Below are 17950 nucleotides of genomic sequence, written 5' to 3'. Positions count from 1 at the left end.
GTAGATATCTGGCCCTACTTTCTAAAGCTACATTATGGTAACTAGAGATATCAGCTCAGAAGCAAAGAAGATCTTAATTCTTGCTGTTCTTTCAAGATAAACAAGTGGTTTATCTTGAAATGACAAGTGACATTCACTTTTATATGGAAAAATATAGCTATCTCTCACTGGTCCAAGAAATCCAGGAAAAAGGCAGTGCATAAAACATTACGCAGTTATATAAATAGAGGATGCAGTATTACACTAGTAACCCAAAAGCAACAATCTCTATTCTTGATCATCATCATAGGCTATACCAGGTATGGGCAAACCCAGGCCCGGGGCCATTTGTGGCCCCTTAGGCTCTTTTCTCAGGTCCTTCTCTCTCTCACCATCCTATCCTTCCTTCCTTCTTTCTTTCATTCATCCTTCCCTCCCTTCCCTTCCTTTCTCACTCTCCTTCCATCCTTCCTTCCCTTCCACCCTTTCGTCCTTCCTTCCCACTTTTCTCCCTCCCTCCTTCCCTCTCTCTCTCTTTCTCTTTCCTTCCTTCTCTCTTCCTTCCCTCCCTCCCTCCATTACTTTCCTGCCTTCCTTCGTTCCTTCTCTTTTTCCTTCCTCCTTTCCTCCTGGGAGATGTTTAGCTGGGAAAAGAGAAGGTTGAGAGGGAACATGAGAACCATGTTTCAAGATTTAAAAGGATATCCCATTGAAGAGGGGGAAGGGGGAAAACTGACTTTCTGCCGCTCTAGAGACCAGAGCACAAGGGAGCAATGGTTTCAAATGGCAGGGGAAAAGATTTGATTGAAAAGATTAGAAGAACTTCCTGGAGAGTGGCATAGACTGCCTCAGAGTGTGATGGAGTCTCCTTCTTTGGAAGCTTTTCCACAGAGGCTGTCTATTGGGAGTGCTTTGATTGTGTCTTCTTGCATGGCAGGGGGTTGGACTGGATGGCCCTTGGGGGCATCTTCCAACTCTAGGATTCTAGGATTCTATATCAGGAGTAGGCAATACGGGGTTTAATGGCTACACTTTTTCTCTCCCGTCCACCATCTCATCCAGACCAAGGCCAATCCTTTTGGCTCCAAACGTTTCTCGTATTTCCTTCACTTTCTGTTTCCAAAAGTGAAGAGGAAGGGGAGAAAAGAGCAGGGAAGGGACTTGGGGAGAATCCTCCCCCAACCCACCCACCCTGCTCTGGCTTGCCATGTGACCCCCAAGCTAGAAGGTTTGCCCATGCTTGGGCTATACTCATGACTAATATGATTGCCTTCCAAATATAGTGTCTTGGTGGTGGGTCCATAAGCGACTGTAGACTATTCTGGATCTGCATGTTCTTTTGTAGGGAGGACAATGATTTCCAGATGGAAGGCAGTTGGCTTGACGTGTCTTCTTCTTGACATTCTCCATTCATACTTCTACAAATTACACAGCTCTGTTGATAACAGCTAACCTCGTGTTAGAATGTTCTAGGCCCAGGACTTCCCAGTTCTCAGTGTCTATGCCACAGTTTTCAGCCCCTCTTTACATCTCTTATGCTGTCCACCAACATTCCGTTTTCTGTTCTTGAGTTGAGAGTTTTGGGAGATAGTGATCGGGCATTCAGACAACATGGCCAGTTCAACTAAGTTGATGGTGAAGTATCATCACTTCAATGCTGGTTGTCTTTGTTTCTTCCAGAATGCAGACACTTGTCTGCCTGTCTTCCCAACAGATTTGCAAGATGTTTCGAAGGCAATGTTGATAGAATCAAGAGGACAACAACTTTATAAAGAAGCATCTCAGTATCCCTACTAATGTCCTAATCCTCAAACACTCTCTGCTTCATTTGAAAAATGTTGCACTCACAAATCGCAGATGGTATTGTACTTCAATGTCGATGTTGACTTTGGTTGCTGCCAAGGTAGTGGAAATGATAAACATTTTCTAATGTTACACCATTAAGCTGTATTTTTGGCATTGCAAAGGGATTGGTTGGTGCCTGCTAAAAGAGCACTTTGGTTTTCTCAACATTCAGTGAGAGACCAAGCTTTTCATAGGCAACAATCTCTAATTCTTGATTTTAATCTCTAATTCTTGATAGTATGGTAGAGAATCAAGCTGTAAAATGTACAAAGAATGGATGTATGCATGTACGTGTTTGTGTAGTCTGACATCTAAGCTAGTGCAATACCATAAATATATGTGACACAACTGGAAATATATTGCCTTAAGTCGCCTTATTTTTGCAGTCTTCCAATGAAAACCATTGCATAGCTAAAGGGCAAAAGAGAAGGGTAAATCAGCTTGCTTTCACAAGAGCTTTAAGCATAAGCACGATTCATATCTCTTTGAAGAAAGCACGAAATTAATCTTCTTGTAGCTCTGTATGCAAGGAAGTGCCAGCATACAAGGCTCTGCTCAAAGGCTTTGTCTTGACAGCCTATAGATGTTGTCACATAAAAAACAAGATTTGGGGGCCTCTTATGGCAGGCAGAGTAGCACAGAAGCTCCCTCTCCAGGGAGCTGTAAGCTGGACAGGGCTCTTTCTGGCATTCCTCCAGGGCAAGAGACATGCAACAATACATAATGTAAATGATCGCTTTGCAGGAAATCTATGAAAGGCCAGGGCTGGTACTGCACTTGTATCTAACAAAACATGATGTGGTGGGAGGGGATGATTTTGTTGTTTTTCTTTTATACCTTCTCTTTAAACAATGGTACAACTCCTTTATCCATGGGGGATACATTCCAAGACATGCATACACCCAATGAATATCAAAAACCATGGACATTTTGGTTATCCCTGGGCCGGAGCATACCATAGAATTCCACTAGAGCAAAGTTTCTCAAACTCTGATCCTCCAGATGTTTCGGACGTCAGCTCTCACAATTCCTAACAGCTAATAAACTGTCTGGGATTTCTGGGAGCTGAAGTCCAAAACACCTGGAGGAGCACAGTTTGAGAAACTTTGTAGTAGAGGAACCAGTGTGAAATTAATGCAGCTTGGTAAAGGTAAAGGTAAATGTTTTCTCCTGACATTAAGTCTAGTCCTCTCCGACTCTGGGGGTTGGTGCTCATCTCCATTTCTAAGCCAAAGAGCCGGCGTTGTCCATAGACACCTCCAAGGTCATGTGGCTGGCATGACTGCATGGAGTGCCGTTACCTTCCTGCTGGAGCGGTACCCATTGATCTACTCACATTTGCATGTTTTCAAATTGCTAGTTTGGCAGAAGCTGGGGCTAACAGCAGGAGCTCACCCCGCTCCCTGGATTCAAACAGATGACTTTTCGGTCAGCAAGTTGTTATTTGGTAAGGCGTGAGCACTCTTTGATTGAGCAGGCTAAAGACCTTATAAAGCTACCACTCCCCAGATCCCATAACATTCAGCCATGGCATTTAAAGTGGTGTCAAACTGCATTAATTCTACAATGTAGATGCATCCTTAGAAAGCTCCATAATTTTTGTAGTGTAGGTAAGTGAAACCATGGATATCATATCCATACATAAGGAGATCACACTTTATTTGTATATAGCCCAGCAAGTCTTTGGAAATTGATTTTTAAAAATAAAAGAACATTTATAGTGATGTACTGTTTTAATCTTTGTTTTAATATAAGATTTTAAGCGGTTTTATTCTAGTAATTATTAATACTATTTTAATCAAAATTTTGTGTGTTTTTAACTATGTGTGCTTTTATTGCAATTTTCTGCCTTTTTGTAAGCCACATTAAATACCAGTCTGGAAGAAAGGTGGGATAAAAATAGATGGTATGAAGTCTTCCAGAGGGAGGATTTGGAAGACACAGGGCCTTTCCAGACAGGCCCATATCCCAGGATCTGATCCCAGGTTTTCTGCTTTAAACTGGATTGTATGAGTCCACACTGCCAGATAATCTGGGATAAACAGAAAGCCTGGGATCAGATCCTGGGATATAGGGCCTGTCTGGAGGGGCCGACAGAAGCTTTCAGAATGGAGAAGATAATAAATAATAAAATTAAATTAAATTAAATTAAATTTATACCCCGCCACCATCTCCCCAAGGGGACTAAGGGCGGCTTACATGGAGCAGAGCCCGAACAACATAATTAAACAAAAACAACATACATACATTCACAGTATAACAAGACAAAAACAAAATACATTATAAAACAGGGATATTATAATAGTTAATAATATCAGTCAACCACCAAGTACAGTTCTGTCGTCTACATAGGTCTCCACCTATGTAGACGACAGAACTGTACTTGGTGGTTGACTGATATTATTGAAACTGAAACATCTATGCAAGAGTACAACGATGAGATAAAATGCATAGATAATAAAACTAAGGACCTAATAAGATACCGGATAATACCATTTGGGGTTGATTAACTAATGCTTGTTTCACCAAAGGCCAAACAAAACATCCAAGTCTTTAGTTGTTTCCTGAAGGAGGATAGCAAGGGAGCTTATATAAGATGAAGGATATAATTCAGCTACTGGAAGCAACTTGTCTAGTGGATGTCTGCTGGACATAAAAAAGTAAAATAAACTTAAGTTTCACAAATAAAGTAAAAAAAAGTTCAGTAATGTTTGGGCTCAAAACACAATGTCCTTCACTTTCTCCTTCTTCAGAGTCATAGTCAAAACATTCAATCCTGTAGCACAGCTGGTAAATCACCAGAAGTAATAAGATCTACCAACTGAAAGGTGGGCAGTTCAAAGCCCGGTCGGGGTGAGCACTCTACCATCAAGCCCAGCTCACTGTTTACCTAAGCAGTTCGAAAACAGATTATAACTGTAAGTAGAGGAATTAAGTACCGCAAATTGCAGGGGAAGTATTTTACGACACCATAAGGAACAAGACCAGAAATGTGGTGACCAAGAGGAAGGTGGAAGGAGGAAGTCCTGATGGCTCTTCGTCATAGAGAATGGAACAATAGCATCACCCTGTGACTGAATCCAAGCTCAACCTCAATCTCCAAGGCACCAAAAAACTGGACTTGAAGACAACATATCTCCTTCTATCTGTCTATTCTGTTCTGTCCTGTTTGTCCAAACAGCACTGAATGTTTGCAGTGTATGTGTACTGTGATCCGCCCTGAGTCTCCTTGGGGAGATAGGGCGGAATATAAAGAAAATGTTATTATTACTGTTGTTGTTGTTGTTGTTGTTGTTGTTGTTGTTGTTTTTGTTGTTAAACTGTACACAGTACTGACTCTCCTTCCCTCAGTCCTGGGACTGAAGATGACTGACAAATTAAGAAAACCCATACAGACTAAAATACATTAAAACCAGTACAGATTACAAACATACAAAATGCAATTGAATCCATATATTATGTTAAAAAAGAAATTAAATAATCTATAGTGTTTAAAATTTATTAAAAGATAACACACCATCAAAGGTCCATCTCAGTTCCTGAAAATCTGGTAGAATAAGACATTTTCCACTTGATAGCATAAGGGGAAAAGGAAGGAGCCATCCTGGCCTCCCTAAGGAGACATTTTGAAAGATTTTCCAAAGACAGCGAAAAAGTCCTTTGCTGGAGATCTTAAAACTCAAACAGGCTCTTTAGGGAAGTAGGGGTCCTTCAAATAGTCTAAACCTGAGCCATCTGGGGTTTATAAACAATAAAGCATCTTTGTAAAACTTAAAAGCAAGGGGAAATTAAAAGGTCTCAGCTGACACTAAACATATCACAACTAAGGTGCTGTGGGAACCTCTCTGGAGAAGGCCTTTCATGAACAGGTAACATCCCTGAAAAGGCTCTCTTTTTCACAGCCATTCACTTCACATTGTTTGATATTAGTGCACTGATCCATGTATGCATGAAGACACCTTCTAATTATTTGAATCATGGGGCAATGTGCTATGAATTTTTGTTGTGTCTTTCTTTACAGCACACACTGGTGGTTTCACTATTTTAGTTTTCATAGCAAGCCACTCTAAAAGTAGTTTAGTAGGAGAAGATATAAAAACATAAATAAAATTGCATTATATTAAAATATACAAATATCAGGCCTGCACAGATTATATTGTTCATTATTCAGATGTTGAAGTGAATTATGATTAATATTGTGTAGCGTTATTTGGCAAGAGAATGCTGAAGGCTAATTTGCATGTAGAAGCATTTTTAATTGGGCTGACTTACAGTGTGGAACAGTGTTCCATGGCTACAGATAAGGCTTTGTTTTGTTTTTTAATTAAAGGAAGGAGCTTTCTGATCCTAATGGGTTTTACGTTCAAACAGAGATCACAATCTAGCAAAGTGAAACATTTAGATAAATCTCCCACTGAAAGCTATGTTTTATGATAAGATGTTCATCCTATTCTCTTTTAATCTCTTGAACAAAAACCTTTTCCATGACTAGCTTCTACTTTGCTGCCATCTCCAATTCCCATTTCTGGATTTTCATCTGTAGGTATTTCTACATGGGATTCCCGTGTAGAGATATCTCTACATAGGATTCCCATGTAAAGTCAATTCTCATGTCCATGTTCTATGGGTATACAGTAGAGTCTCACTTATCCAACGTAAACAGGCCGGCTGAACGTTGGATAAGTGAATATGTTGGATAATAAGGAGAGATTAAGGAAAAGCCTATTAAACATCAAATTAGGTTATGATTTCACAAATTAAGCACCAAAACATCATGTTATACAACAAATTTGACAGAAAAAGTAGTTTAATACACAGTAATGCTATGTAGTAATTATTGTATTTACTAATTTAGCACCAAAATTTCACAATGTATCGCAAACATTGACTACAAAAATGTGTTGGATAATCCAGAACATTGGATAAGCGAATGTTGGATAAGTGAGACTCTACTGTATTTACACATGATTATTTGGGAAACCAACCTGGTTGAGAGTCCATCTTTAATCTTCATATGATGACATTTTCCCCCAAGGGAGTTGTCATGAACTAAAAATAATATCAAACAATATTCTTGAAGGGGTTTCACAGAAGGGGGAAAAATTAAATACTCTTTTTTCTGTTTTCATGCAGAAAAAAATGGTAGAGAACAACACTGCATGGATATTCCTGGATAACCTCCTCATCACATTGAGAGGAGAAAGCATGGGAACCAATGGTTCTGCATCAAACCCTATAGGATACAAGAGGAAGTGATCCAGGTTAAAACCATTTCTTTCTATGGGATCTTATGGTTCTGCTTCAAAGCCCATAGGATTCAAGAGGCTGCAATAAAACAGAAGGGGAATCTTTTGATTGTTCCCATTCCACCTGTTTTTCAGCTGTAAACATGGGATGAGAGGTAGTAGCTCTGAAGACGACTGCTGGCCCGTGTTCAGAATTCCCTCCTTTCAGGATATTTCTGTCTCTTTTCAACCCTGGAACATGTGAGGAGCTCTGTGCCTCTCCATGCTTGAAAAGAGGCTGAAGTGTCCTATGAGGGGAAATTTCTCAATGTAATAATAATAATAATAATAATAATAATAATAATAATAATAATAACTGGTTGCCATCCTAGGTGACAGTCGCATTGACGAAAAACAACAGGAAAAACTCAGCCGCTATCAGGACCTCAAGATTGAACTTCAAATACTCTGGCAGAAACCAGTGCAGGTGGTCCCGGTGGTGATGGGCACATTGGGTGCCGTACCAAAAGATCTCAGCCGGCATTTGGAAACAATAGACATTGACAAAATCACGATCTGCCAACTGCAAAAGGCCACCCTACTGGGATCTGCACGCATCATCCGAAAATACATCACACAGTCATAGACACTTGGGAAGTGTTCGACTTGTGATTTTGTGATACGAAATCCAGCATATCTATCTTGTTTGCTGTGTCATAATAAATAATGATGATGATAATAATAATAATAATAATAATAATAATAATAATAATAATAATAATAATAACTTTATTCTTGTATCCTGCCACCATCTCCCCAAAGGGACTCGGGGCGGCTTACACAGGGACAAGCCCAACACAACAACATAACTTTACATTAAAAAACAGTGGTTTAAAACAGCAGTTAACACAATACAGCAATAAAATATGCACATTACATAAAAATTTCTTTAACATATAACAGAGGGTGACTAGTGCAAGGACTCTAAGAGGGTCAGTAAGTAATGATGTTGATTGCCAGGTTCCCTCCTTTCAGGACACTTCTGTCTCTTTTCAACTATGGAGGGCTATGCATGACAGTCGGAAGTAGTTTAACTCATGTGATGAGCTCAGTGCCTTTTCATGCTTGGTAAGAGGCTGAAGTATCCTACAACTGGGAAATATCTCAATGTGACCAGGTGATAGATGTGTGGAGCCATGCATGCATCTGATAGCAGAAAGAACATTTAGATCAGGGTGGGAACTCTGGAAACCTTTGCAGGGCATTTGAATCCCATCTAAGACTGACATAGGACACATGTACTACCAAATTAGGCTAAAAATTGTGCTGTCGAAATTTGACAGCAATGGAGAAGAACCATCTAGAGCAGGCATGGGGGAAATGGCCACTCCTTCGGATCATATTTGAGAGTCACCAAGGCTCCCCATGACCTTCAACTTTTGGGATCTAGACCAGTATTATTTTCCCACAGTAGCCCACCATTCGTCTGTGGGGATCTTCTAAGCAGAACATCAGCATAAAAACATAATATTCAATATAAGCATGCACAAGTCTAGTCTGCATTTGGATTTAAAACTAGAATCATGGGAAAAGATAAAACCAATAAAAATGCTGTGGGGACTTTTAAAGAGTTGACATATGTTGTGAATCAGCCCTGATTGATTTAAAAAACTGCTAATGCTAGTCATTTCCTCATCTTGAGACTTGAAACTGGATCAGAGCACTCATGAGAGATACAGTGGATATTTCCGTGAGCAAAGATGACTACATGAAAAGTCTACTATACTTTGGTCTGTGCATCAGTCCCATCACACCCAGGACAGTTTTTCACATCTGGGCAAAAAGCATCGCCAAAAATATCAGGGTACCTTTCTTTAGCTTTAAATGACAGTATTAAAGGTTAGTATTTCTATTTGGAATAGAGCTGAGTGATAGATAATATCTAAGGGACTGTGGGTGTCTTTTAAAGATACGATTATATGCTTTATGAAGAAAGGAGCAGTTATGTGAGCTTTGGACATATTATGGAGAGAAAAGGAAAGATCTAAAAGAATGACATAGTAGGCTGTGATATTAACTGCAAAATTCTGAATGGAAAGAATGAGTAGACAAGAGATTTTTGAAAGTGAGAGAAGATGGTGTTCCAGTTGTTTAGATGGCTATTTTGAACTACTGAGACTTCTGGCCCAGACCCAGCACACCCCGAGAACAGTTAAACTAGAGACATAACCTGTTTACCTCTCTTTGACATGGTTTGTTATATGGGAGGAAGGGAGGAAGGAAAGAAGAAAGTTTTATGCTTTTTAATTTTAATACGTCTATTAATTTTTTAACATTTCTTCTCCCTTTCCTCCAACACCAAGAGCCTGGGCAGATTAAGTTGTTGCCACACATCTGCTGCTGTAAACATAACTTGCAATGTCAATTTAGCTGTGATGTTTGCTAGTGAAAGGGGATATCCTCTCAAGCAATATAGTGTTTACTTATCACACAGTGCTACTTGTACAGGAACCATAAAGCAATCATGCACTGTTGGCTGACCAGCCAGATGTGACAGAGAGATATGCAACGCTATAGTGTCTCCTGTTCATGACCGAAGCCTGCTGAAAGGCCAATGCTCAGCAGTAAGCTAAAAGGATAAGGTGTGACTGCTGCCTGTAGGCCAAATGACATGTAAAGTTGACACTAAACACATCTAACAATTCAAGCTTTTTTAAAAGAAAAAAACCCCAAATTTTATCAGCTTGTGGGAACTGATTGTTATTAGTACCAGAAAATGTCTAGGAAATGGAGGGGAAAAAGGCTAATCCTTTCGTGCCTAGCAGCAATTCTCAGGAAAATTCATCTTGTAAAGCAAGCATTTGCTTGGAGGCAGGGAATTCCCCGTTGGCATCTGCTCTGATCAAAGAAAATTTGAATCTGGAAGGAAGTCTTTTTCAGTATCCATAATTACTGTTATCTGGAAAAAGGAGTATGAAGTGGCATAGAAGTTCCCAGGCCTGAGTCCAGATTCTGGACCACATCAGACTGCAAAAAAAAAAAAACAATCATGTCTGTTGAATCTCAACGCTCTCCATAGGTATCCTTGGTATGGATTTTGCAAACATCCAATACTACTCACTACTTTGCAGTTCACTTTTCGCAGATTCGCTGTTTCATGGTTTTTCAATCAAGTCTAAAAAACTATTATAAATCATAAAAAATTACAATTTACAGCCTAAGGAAGGGAGGAAGGAGAAGCCAAAGGGAGAGAAAAGGAGCCCAAGTGACAACAGGAGGAGAATGAGACGATTTATCAACACATGATTGGTTGATAAAGACTTAAAATAGTGTATGACTACAAAAATAATGTATAAAAATTTAAATAAATATAGTATCCCTACTTCGCGGATTTTCACTTATTGCGGGTGGTCCTGGAACCTAACCCCAGTGATAAGTGAGGGAACACTGTAACTGCTAATCGGTAATACGTACTTAGGTATTACTTACACTAGGCAAACCATCAGCTACCTAGCACTGTGCAAATATTCTTCCTTTTCTCCCTTACTGAGTTTTCCTTGGTAAGAAGAAAATGTAAGATTCCACCTAAGGAAGAACTTCCTGATGACAAAAGCTTTTTTTAAATGTGGAATACACTGCCTTGGCATGTAATAGAGTGGAGTCTCCTTTTCCGGGGGGGGGGGGGGGTGTTAGGCAGAGGCTGGATGGTGCTTTGATTGAATATTCCTAGATGGCAGATATTTGGATTGGATGGCCCTTGCTGCCTTTTCCAACTCTATGATTTTATTATTCTGAATTATGGGAAAATATTTAATTAAGTTACTAATAGACAATGATGCAAATCATCTAAATCCTCTCCCCACCAAAAATTTCCAAAAAGCAGGAAAGGAGATCTCACAAAAGGTTTGACAGGAAACATTGCTAAGCAGAGAACCAATACAACCTAATTTCCACCAAACACAGGTTACTGGATATACCCTCTTTTACCAATGTACACTTACACCAATAAAAATGTGTCCCGTGACTTATTTTTGTTCATTTCGTTTATATTATAGTAGGTAAAGGTTTTCTCCTGACATTAAATCTAGTCGTGTCCGACTTTGGGGGTTGGTGCTCATCTCCATTTCTAAGCCAAAGAGCCAGCGTTGCCCGTAGACACCTCGAAGGTCATGTGGCCGTCATGACTGCATTGAGCACTGTTACCTTCCTGCCAGAGTGGTACCTATTGATCTACTCACATTTGCATGTTTTTAAACTGCTAGATTGGCAGAAGCTAGAGTTAACAGCGGAAGCTCACCCCGCTCCCCAGATTCGAACCACCAACTTTCAGTCAGCTTTTTCAACAGCTCAGCGGTTTAACCCACTGCACCACCAGGGGTCTTTACTTTATATTATACTGGCATTAAAGTAGCTCATCTACAAAACTAATTCATTTGAATTCTGAATTTTAATTGTCAATATTGAATGATACCAATAGCCCCATTATTCTTTGGGAGAATGCATGCATGTGTATCATGGTGTATGTATGGGGTGAATAGATATGTGCATGTGGATTGTGTGTATATTTGTATGAGATCCTAAAGTGTGTCAGTTTTAAAAGGACCAGTTATTATTATTATTTTATTGTATGACACAGCAAACAAGATAGACATGCTGGATTTCATATCACAAAATCACAAGTCGAACACTTCCCAAGCGTTTAGGACTGTGTGATGTATTTTCGGATGATGCGCGCAGATCCCAGTAGGGTGGCCTTTTGCAGTTATTATTATTATTATTATTATTATTATTATTATTATTATTATTATTATTATTATTATTATTATTATGACACAGCAAACAAGGTAGATATGCTGGATTTCGTATCACAAAATCACAAGTCGAACATTTCCCAAGTATCTAGGACTGTGTGATGTATTTTCGGATGATGCGTTCAGATCCCAGTAGGGTGGCCTTTTGCAGTTGGCAGATCGTAATTTTGTCAATGCCTATTGTTTCCAAATGCCAGCTGAGATCTTTTGGCACGGCACCCAATGTGCCGATCACCACTGGGACCACCTGCACTGGTTTCTGCCAGAGTCTTTGAAGTTCAATCTTGAGTTCCTGATAGCGGCTGAGTATTATTATTATTATTATTATTATTATTATTATTATTATTATTATTATTATTATTATATACAAAGCCCCCTCACAACCTTAGGCTCTAAACCAGTGGTTCCCAACCTTCGGGCCTCCAGGTGTTTGGGACTTAAATTCCCAGAAATCCCATCCAGCTTAACAGTTGTTAGGAAGTGTGGGAGCTGAAGTCCAAAACACCTGGAGGCCCAAAGGCTGGGAACTAATGCTCTAAACCTTAGTTGACTTTACATTTTGTAAAAAAAAAAAATCAACACTTGCATCTGCTTTTTCATCTGGGCAAAGGTACAGGTTTATTATGCTACAACTGGCAGGAATATACAATATGGTTTAAGAATGAAGTAATTTTCAGCAAAAAGAAAAGAAATGGAAGGAGTAGAAAGTGTTGTTCCCGTATGCTACTTTCCTATATGTGTCACAGAAACTTACTTTTGAAAACTGCAAACTTTGTAATTGTATTGATATTCTGTAACACACCTGCCCCCAACTGTGTTGGATTTACATGCAATTCTATCTTCACCTGCTGAAGCCTGAAAACCCAGTGTGAAAGGTGATAAAATGTAAGAAGAAAAATACTGTAAAATGGAATAATACTACAAAATAGACCAAATAAAATAGCAATGAGCTTTTCCTCAGTTCAGCATGAAAAATGCAGCAAACTGTGAATCACTATATTCCCTTATAACAATACGTCTACGGTACTACCAGCCCACCCAAGCCTTTGTTCGGTGAGGTTTATTTCCACATGTACCTACATAGTATTGAAAAATTAAAATATAGCCCATTTATACAAATACCTGACATTATTATGTAAGAGATTTCTGCGATGATTTTTTTTTCTTTCAGCAGCCTCCACTTTTCTAAGGATTTTCATTTTAGTAGCAAAACACAGAGATTCGTGTTTTTTCAACGTTTCAGGTAGTTGGTGAATCAGGCTACTCTCCTTTCTTTCTGTTTTGCTTTGAACACTTGCTCAGTAAGTTATTCTGAAGGCAGCTGTTTACTTCACCGGTTGCACTTAAGCACACACAGCTACAGTAAAATTCCCATTCTTCCTCAGGTCAGGCTTTATTGCATTCTTTATTAGAGACATGAGTTACTGTGGATTTTCTGGGCTGTATGGCCATGTTCCAGAAGCATTCTCTCCTGACGTTTTGCCCACATCTATGGCAGGCATCCTCAGAGGTTGTGAGGTATATTTGAAATTAAGCGAGGGAGGTTTATACAGGATGTTTGAAAAATAACTCCCTAGTTTTAATGTATTTATACTTAAAACTAGGGTGTTCTTTTTCAAACACCCTGTATATCTGTGGAAGGTCCAGGGTGGGAGAAAGAACTCTTGTCTGCTGGATGAATGCTTCTGGAACATGGCCATACAGCCCGGAAAACCCAGTGATTCCGGCCATGAAAACCTTCGACAACATATTATAAACATGAGACTGCAACTGAACAATGAACGAAGGTTTTCCTCCAGTCCTCCTTCACCATCCTTATTGTTCTGTTTTGATATTCATTGTAATTGCTTTATTCTGTTTTGTTTTGGGCATCGCCTCATGTTAGCCACCCTGAGTCACTTTGGGGAGATGATGGCGGGATAGAAAAATAAAGTATTATTATTATTATTATTATTATTATTATTATTATTATTATTATTATTATATCCTCCCAATAGCAATGTTACAAAAAATTTAAAAATGTCCAGCTAGACAGAAGATAAGAAAAAGCAGTTGTTAACTTTTCAAAGGCTTTGTTAACTGAGATATAACTGGCAGGTAGCATTGTAATGGAAAGAATTGATATTTTATAAATAAATAAATAAATGCATACAAAATAAAGGAGGATTCGAAATGGGTCTAAAGACACCAGCATTAGCTCTGAAGAGTACTTGGATAGGAAACCGCCTGGAGTTATAGGCTATCTTTCAGAGGGAGGCATGGGTGGAACCACCTCTGAGTATTCCTTGCATAAGAAAACCTTTAAAAACTCATGAGGTCACCATAAGTTGACTGGTAACTTGAAGGCACGTACACACATTACACTCAGTGTCTAAACTCCTTTCTCTTTGAATGCATTGACTAAGCTCTAAACTCTGCTGCTTCTGACCTTCTACTTCCGCTCACCTTTTGATATGGCTGTGATATAATCAGGTTTGTCAGGAGGTAGCAGTGTGTACTAATGCAAGAAATTGGTCCAGCTGGTGGGTGTACTGGACGCAAGAAACAAACGCAATGGGGAACCTTTTATTAGAGCTGTGGTAAAGGAAACATTTTGCCATGGCTGCATCCCAACAGACTGCTTCACGTTACCTATTGTTGCCACCTGACAGTCCATGAGCAAATTTAAGAAGCACTTGTTAGAACTCTTCAATGGCTAATTTACACACTTACAAAATTCTGGAAATGTATTGTCCTTCTAGCTGAACATGAATATGTATTCACTGGTACCTTCTTTCTGCTGTTCTATATTGATTTTTTTCACACTGCACAATTATAGACTATGAATCCACTTTAACTGTTCAATTCAATGGAATACTGGAATTTGTAGTTTGTTACCATATTTAAAATTTATTGCCATAGAATTCGGTGGTGAAGTGTGTTAAAGCACTGAGCTGCTGAACTTGCAGACCGAAAGGTCCCAGGTTCAAATCCCGAGTGCGGAGTGAGCGCCTGCTGTTAGCTCCAGCTTCTGCCAAACTAGCAGTTCGAAAATATGCCAATGTGAGTAGATCAGTAGGTACTGCCCCGGCAGGAAGGTAACGACGCTCCATGCAGTCATGCTGGCCACATGACCTTGGAGGTGTCTACGGACAACGCTGGCTCTTAGGGCTCGGGCTGTGGCGCAGGCTGGAGAGCAGCTGCAATCAATCACTGCAATGAATCACTCTGACCAGGAGGTCATGAGTTCGAGGCCCGCTCGAGCCTATGTTTGTTTGTCTTTGTTCTATGTTAAAAGGCATTGAATGCTTGCCTATATGTGTAATGTGATCTGCCCTGAGTCCCCTTCGGGGTGAGAAGGGCGGAATATAAATGCTGTAAATAAATAATAAATAAATAAATGGAGATGAGCACCAACTCCCAGAGTCAGAAATGACTGGACTTAACATCAGGGGAAACCTTTACCTTTACTTAGAAACCCAGTGTTGAATTAAAGATCAGCAGCCCTCCCAGCCTACCTTAGTCAATGCAGGAGCCTACCACAGAAACCAGTACACCAGGGCAGGCTGCAGAAAGGATAGGTGATCCATCTCTTTTACAATTTAGATGAGAACATGCTGCTAATTGCAGCATTAGCATAGAAACAGGCTATTCACAAGCAACACCTGAGAACATAGTATAAAACATTCTCAAGTTTGTATTCCTGTTGCTGGAAGCAACGTCTCCTTTCATGGTGAAACTCTGAACACTTTAAGTTATTCGGCTGTGTTGACTCCAGACTGTATCTTGACTTCTGTGTTTTGATTTTGCTTTCAACCTTGAACTCTGTTATCTTTGGCCTGACTGGCTTTGTTTGACTCAGGAACTCTTTCAGCATGACCACAGTATTTGGTCTTGGCATTTGGATCTTGTATTGCTTTCAACAGTGTGTGCTTTAACACTAAGCCCCAAGGACTGAGCTTTGAGCTGTTTATATGTCATATTAGAGATTATGTTAGAATATTGTGTTCATAGTTTAACTGGGACTGAGCTACACATGACAACTACAAAATCTGGGGTTCCATAGGTTATATCCATGGCAGTTAAAGTGATGTCAAAATGTTATAAATTGGTGCTGTGAAGTCTTATCAATTGATTTCATTCTTTCATTTTCTCTCTCTCTCTCTCTCTCTCTCTCTCTCTCTCTCTCTCACACACACACACACACACACACACACACAAGCACACACTCTCTCTGAGCACAGAGGGGGGGCACTTTTGCAATGAGCTTTCTCTTTCTTTCACTGTTTTCATTGACAGACATTTTGATTAGTCTGTAGAGTGCATAATTTCAAAATACATGAAAAGAGAATTGACATAGAGTTGGTATATAGTATATCCATTCCCTCCTGGAACATTTGAAAGCTTAATAACTTTAAGTGCCACATTTTATTTCCCGTTTTGATGGTGAAACATTGGTTTGGGTGTATGTATTTCTAGTTGACCATATCATTGGAGATACCATGACAACTAGAGTGATTCTTTTAATTGAGCTTTCCATTTATGGAGGGTGAATGCATTGGATAGATTGGCTTTTGCTGCTATCCTAGCACCCATCTCTGCATGCTCAGTCATGCAGTCTGTTCAGAGACTGTGTATTTACAACTGCATGCACAAATCAGGGCTTCCAGTTGCATCGAGACAGACTACAAGTATGCAAATTAGCAATGAATAGTAATGCCTACAAATAGCACAACTGAGGAACATTAGCACGGTTCAGACAGAATATCGGTCTCTGATGCTGTTCTTAGAGCGCATCTACACTGACCACTTAATGCAGTTTCAAAGCAGTATTGAAGAAAATGGCTTTGCTGTACAAATGATGACATGGGAATCATAGAATCATAGAATCATAGAATAGTAGAGTTGGAAGAGACCACATGGGCCATCTAGTCCAACCCCCTGCTAAGAAGCAGGAAATCGCATTCAAAGCACCCCCGACAGATGGCCATCCAGCCTCTGCTTAAAAGCCTCCAAGGAAGGAGCCTCCACCACGGCCCCGGGGAGAGAGTTCCACTGTCGAACAGCTCTCACAGTGAGGAAGTTCTTCCTGATGTTCAAGTGGAATCTCCTTTCCTGTAGTTTGAAGCCATTGTTCCATGTCCTAGTCTGCAGGGCAGCAGAAAACAAGCTTGCTCCCTCCTCCCTTTGACTTCCCTTCATGTATTTGTACATGGCTATCATGTCTCCTCTCAGCCTTCTCTTCTGCAGGCTAAACATGCCCAGCTCTTTAAGCCGCTCCTCATAGGGCTTGTTCTCCAGACCCTTAATCATTTTAGTCGCCCTCCTCTGGACGCTTTCCAGCTTGTCAACATCTCCCTTCAACTGTGGTGCCCAAAATTGGACACAGTATTCCAGGTGTGGTCTGACCAAGGCAGAATAGAGGGGGAGCATAACTTCCCTGGATCTAGACGCTATTCCCCTATTGATGCAGGCCAGAATCCCATTGGCTTTTTTAGCAGCCGCATCACATTGTTGGCTCATGTTTAACTTGTTGTTCACGAGGACTCCAAGGTCTTTTTCGCACACACTGCTGTCAAGCCAGGCGTCCCCCATTCTGTATCTTTGATTTCCATTTTTTCTGCCGAAGTGAAGTATCTTGCATTTGTCCCTGTTGAACTTCATTTTGTTAGTTTTGGCCCATCTCTCTAGTCTGTCAAGATCGTTTTGAATTCTGCTCCTGTCTTCTGGAGTGTTAGCTATCCCTCCCAGTTTTGTGTTGTCTGCAAACTTGATGATCGTGCCTTCTAACCCTTCGTCTAAGTCGTTAATAAAGATGTTGAACAGAACCGGGCCCAGGACGGAGCCCTGCAGCACTCCACTTGTCACTTCTTTCCATGATGAAGACGACGCATTGGTGAGCACCCTTTGGGTTCGTTCGCTTAGCCAATTACAGATCCACCTAACCGTAGTTTTGTCTAGCCCACATTTTACTAGTTTGTTTGCCAGAAGGTCGTGGGGGACTTTGTCGAAGGCCTTACTGAAATCCAGGTACGCTACATCCACAGCATTCCCTGTATCGACCCAACTCGTAACTCTATCGAAAAAAGAGATCAGATTAGTCTGGCATGA

This window comes from Anolis carolinensis, chromosome 5 (genome assembly GCF_035594765.1).
Source record: "Anolis carolinensis isolate JA03-04 chromosome 5, rAnoCar3.1.pri, whole genome shotgun sequence".
Classification (NCBI taxonomy): Eukaryota; Metazoa; Chordata; class Lepidosauria; order Squamata; family Dactyloidae; genus Anolis; species Anolis carolinensis.
The sequence above is the reverse complement of the archived record's forward strand: the minus strand, read 5'-3'. Positions refer to the sequence as shown.